A 6,000-nucleotide genomic window follows, 5' to 3' on the forward strand; every position below is an offset into this window, starting at 1 on the left:
CAATCTCTTTTGTAAGGATTTTATCATATATTTCTAAGTCTTACTTTGAAGATGCCAAAAAACAAAATTTAAGTCCTTTAATAATTAGGAAATGTGCTATTAGAGCCAGTAGAAAAGTAAGTTAAAACTTACATAATTAAAAATGATAAGAGGAAAAATTTTAATTCTATGTTTTGTCAATGCAACACATAGTTCACACATTTCTCTTCATGTTATTTACATTGTATACATGTAATAGTAAATTGTATAGGTAATCTCATATATTAGGATTGTTAGGAAAAGTACATTTGTATCAAATTATAGAATTAATTTTGTTTTCCAATACCAAATCCTCCATAATTTTATAAGAAATCATATTTCTTTCATATTATAGTGAAGAATATTTTAGTACATGTCTATAAAATAGTCTATTTCATTTAATTTTTAAGTAAGTGTCATCATGTATAGTTGCATAGAATATCCTACTTTGAAGATACTGGTAGAATGCTTTGTTTCTGGAAACTGCTAATTTTTATGTTAGGTCATGAAATGCTTGGCTCAATATAAAAGACAATGTTATTGCTTATTTCTTCTGTCTTGGGATCTCCTATGTTCCAAAGATGTACAGTCATAAAAGCTGGTAAGCACATAATAGTTACTATTTTTCCATTTTAGAAGTGAATTTCAACTATGACTTATTTGGGACTATTTACTTATTCTACTACGATTGCCTTGATCAATTTTGGAGTGGTAACATTAAAAAACTAAAAAGCATCATGATACAATTTTCAAACATTCACATATATCCTTCTTATTTAAAGTCTAAATACTTTTTCCCTTCAGATTAAAGTGTATATAGATTAGATGAAACACAGGACAGAGGACTTATTTATTGGTAATAAACATTACTTGATGTTCTAGCTTTAATGCTAGAAAATAAAAGTAGTTTGCAATGTGTCCAGATTTGTCTTTCTTTTTGCTTTCAGAGCACTTAAGTGTGCTGAGGCAGGTCTGTCTAGAATCGTGTTTACTGTATTCTTTTCAAAATGCAGCACAGAACCTTTTCACTTTTCAGTGCATAAAGTCTAACAGATTGCAGACTCAAATTTCCCCTTCCAGGCAATGTTGGGTTTCACTATTGTTTGCCAGGACAAAGGTTTTCATGAATTCTACAGCTTGGATTTCTGTCTTGTTTTCTTTAGCATAACCCTCTAGGCAACCAATCAGCATTTTTCAACTGCTAGAAATTGCTCAAAATGTTACTACAAAAGTTTCACTTTAAAATTCTATGTCTTGCTTTTGACTCTTTGGGAGTTTTTTAATTCCTTGAAAAAAATTATACCTGCTAGTTTTGATTAGATTAAGAAGAAGAAGCAATTAAACATTGTCTGCAGATGATGTGACTGTTAATGAGGTTGCCTGAATTTGGTGAAAGCAAGTATGTTTACAATCCACATTTGGATTAGGATTTTAAAACTACATATAGTAGAAAGGAACTTTGTTGGGTGCTTACAAACTTAGCAATGCAGACTTTTAAATTAAAATTTCAGAACCATTTTCAGGTCATTTACAAACAATGAATATTGCCTGTAGACCTAATTTCTTTCTTAGATCTTGGAGGAATAGTTTAAATCCTTCTCATTAGAGAATAAAAAATTCTAATCTTTACATCCTATTCAGAATGAATAATCAGCTTCTACTTTGTGTTGATGGAAGCACTATTTTCAATCCATTCACATACTCCAGGATTTACAAAACCATGTAGATTTGACCTCCTACTTATTTCTGTAATCTCTCACCTTCAGACTAGTCTTCTTATACTGCCTTAGGTGAGGGCTTAACAGTTTCTTGACAGGCACTTAAGTGGTCTTTTTCACTTGCAAACCATTTCCTTATTGCTCCAAGAACATGCCATCTAAATCCCTAATTTGATAATATCATTTCCCTATTAAAATCCCTTAAGGACACTGTGTCTCCTACACAATAAAAGGCAAACATTTTAGGATGACATAACACAAGTTTCATGATATTTCTCTGCCAATATTTCTACATTAACCTCCCAGGATGCCTTCTTAGGATCTATTCCACAGCAATAAATAAATAAATAAATAAATAAATAAATAATAATAATAAAGCAAGTTTCCACTAGTGTTTACTTATTTTTTCCTCATTTAATCCCCTTTTGCATTTGCATTAGCTGTTGTTTCTTTAGCTGAAATATTTTTCCCTTGTTACTTGTCACCCTGACATCAGAATTCTATTTATCTATTCTCACTACAAATGTAATAGCCTATAAGAAATCTTCATTAATGTTCTCTGATAAGGTAAGGATATTTTTATTCTTCATTTCCATAATGACTGTTACTAAACCTTTGACTTTTAGAATGTATGCATCATATTAATGGAATTATTTGTCAACAAACATATTCACACAAATAAAAATTGCAATAGATTGAAAACTTGTGAATTTAGGGATACTTTTGACAAATAGCAATAATTAAACATAATTATTTGTTTGAATAAAGAATGAAAGTAATTGTTCCAACATAAATAAAAATGGTTAACCTCTGAACACAATTACTTCATCCAGTTGTATAGAATATTTTAGATATCTTCATTCATAAATTATTCAATGAAAAACTATTAAGTACCTCTGATTATAAGTTCTTAAAAGTAGAAAAACATCAAGTTTCTATGTGTGGGTAATAAAGAAATAACTGCAATATAAAATATTCTCCTACCTTCTGTAGATCTACAGTCTAATTTTTATCTAAAAATATTCCCAATCTTTATAAATATTTGAGATGTTTTCCATCATCATGATGGACTGAGCTGGTATAAATGGGCCATCACACACACACACACACACACACACACACACACACACAAACTCACACACAGGCATACAGAGATCCTGGATAAAATATAATAAAAAAGATTTACATTTATGAATTCTAAAGAAAACATGAAAAGATACTGATATTAAATACAAAGGGGAAAAAGAGCCAGAATAGTAAAGAGAAGACTGAAACTACAGAAGCAGCTTCAGACTGGATTAGATAAAGGCCCAGAGTTTGGGTCTAAAATCTCGGGTTCTGGGGACCACACAGAATAAGAAAAAATGGACACAGATGTAAATATGGGAAAGTTATAAGTGGAAGCCATAACTTCTGAGGTCTTGAAATGATCTTCATTCTAGGAAAAAACATGAAAGCTTCTCCCACTATTGGAAAAATGAATTGGGAAAGCTTATTGTCTCCAAAAGAATTTGAGATCTAAAAATAAGTTATAAACATAAAATACAATTTCTTATAGAAGAAAATGCATGTAAGAAACTATTCAAAGTGACAATGGCTACGAATTTTCCAGAATAGAAGAAAGTGGTGAGTCTGTGAGGAATGGATGCTCTAGGTAAACTGTAACTAGCAAACAATCTAGTTGTAATATTAAAAATCTACAAAAAATCAAAAGCACTGAAAGTATTTATAGGAGATGGAAAAGATAGACATTCCTATAAGGGCACATGGACTTCTTCTGTAGTCTTTGTAAAACACACAAAAAATCAAAATACATTACCCCTTTAAAGAAAGAAAAACCTGCAACTTTGTATGTATCAAACATTAAATGTAAAATTATTAAACCACTGATTGTCAAAACTTATTTCAAACCAATGGTTTGCTCTCCCACCCTCTGCCGACATATATGTCACCCCTTCTGGAAGTTTTGCCTGACCATAAAATTTTAGATTTCTCCCTCCTCCCATCTCCACCATTATGGTATTCAACTATAATCTACAAATGATTTGAATGAAATTTACTTCTCTCCCTGCATGAGGTATTTTAGATACTAAAGCAAAGAACAGATGAGACAAAAGAATTAAAGCTATATTATTTAAAACCTTTATTCTTAAAACCATTTCTTCAGGAAGTTTAATCCACATTCCAAGATGTATTTTATACATAGCATAACAAGTTATCAAAATCTGTCTTTTAATACTGAATACAGCAAAGATAATTTATTTATGCTTTCTAGCAACCGGAGTTTATTAAGTTAAATCCGACTAGTAAAATCTAGGGGTACTTAAGTCTTGCAGCAAGACCAGAATCAAAGTCTTATCCTAAAATACAATTTTGCAAAACAGAAAATAGAAGCTAATCATATAATTTTACACAGATTTCATATTGGCTTTCTTTTTGTTTTGTGTGATCCTGGTGATTAAACTCAGGTTCTCATGCTTCTTAGGCATCCATTCTACCTAATGAGATGCATCCTCAGCCTTTCATATTGACTTTGAAATGCAAAAATTCAGTTCATAAATTCTCCCATGTTGGCTAGCATTAAAATAATTTTGAAAAAAACAACAAAATGATGTTAACAAATCTAAGAAAGACACTGGCACTTGGTTAATTATGGGTGAAATACATTCCTAAATACTTGGATTAAAAAATTAACTTTGTAAACATGATTCTTATATGTTTGCTGGAATTCCTTTTCAAAAGAGAGATTGTATCATAAAGACTATCAAACATTTGTTTGTTCTTCAACATTTCAAAGGCTGAAGGCACAGAAGGTGATCTTCACTACAGTTCAACCCTCTTATATAACTCTGTGATAATACTTCCTCATCTGAGTAATTTTGTCTATGAATTGATTCAGAAAGATAACTATTGTATTAAAGTTAGTAAATATTTTGGTATTTACTGGCAAATATCAAATATTGATTAATGTTTTGATATTTAGTCTTATTTGCTGAGGCTAAAATTAACACTGGCTTAGCAATACAAAAGATTTTATATCTAAGAGATGATCTATAATTTGTTTCGCAAGATAATAGTCCTGGCCCACTAGAAATGGGATTTTGAAATTTTGAAATCAAAAGCTAAATGTGTGAAATATTTGAAAGCTTTTTTCCCTTAAACTTTTCTAAGCAATGTTTAAATTTATGTGAGACAATGTTATCAGCACACATAAAACAATAATAATAAACAGATAATAGTATTATTGACCTGATTTTTCTTAAACACATGATTATTTGATACATCATCATTTATTTGGAATACTTGGAATTTAGTTTTAATAATTTAATAAGCTATTTAAATGACAGATGACAAATAGTTCTGTTAAACTTACCAAACAATTTCACAGACATACAACTTGTTAAGTATTGATCACCAGCTATATATAGCACTATGATGCCACATGAGCATGAAATACAAACCCTCAGTATCTAAGGATGTTCATCAACATCTTACCTTTTTGATTCATTTGATCAGAAAGAGGTTAACGTAAGAGAATGAACTCAGACTATGAACTCAGATCTCAGTTTGAATTTCATCTGTGATGGCTCCTAGCTACCTGACTTGGGCAAATTATTGTATAATTGAATTTCAGTTTCCACATCTCTAAAATGAAGATAATAATCTCCATTGTTCAAAGAATTTAAAGAACGAAGCATGTTCAGTAAACATTATGCTTTTATTAGGACCCAAAATTAAGAGTGTTCAGTGTCATAGAAAATGAGTTATACAAGTGTTTCAATGTAAGTTGCAGCATTAGGAGAATTTATTCCTTGTCAGTAAATGACTCCATCCTTAGGATTTCATAAACTTCCCACTTACAGCCTTTGTGTCCCAAGGAGAAATACTACACTGAATCCTATATTTGTGCTTTCCCTCTCTATAGTTTAATTTTTCTCTGAATGCTCACATTCACATTATATTTTATCCTGTGATTTCTCTTAGACAATAATTAATATCTTTTTGTAATATGAGATTTATGAAATGCAGTTTTCTTGTATAGAGTAGGACAGTGTATATCTATGACTTGTGGTTTGAATGATAGAGTATTATTTTAAACCTTGAAAAAATACACAACTCAATGAAAGTTCTAGAATGTGTACTATCTGGCAAAAGCCTTTTGGATTCCTAGCACTATGTACTGTTCAGTTTACTTTCATAGGAGGGCAGGAACTGATCCTTTGCTCTTCATAACTTCATAACTTATCCAAGTACTTTACAGAGC

The sequence above is a fragment of the Heterocephalus glaber genome, unplaced genomic scaffold, assembly GCF_053883595.1.
Source record: "Heterocephalus glaber isolate CG9 unplaced genomic scaffold, H.glaber_assembly_v1.0 deba00001845, whole genome shotgun sequence".
NCBI lineage: Eukaryota > Metazoa > Chordata > Mammalia > Rodentia > Bathyergidae > Heterocephalus > Heterocephalus glaber.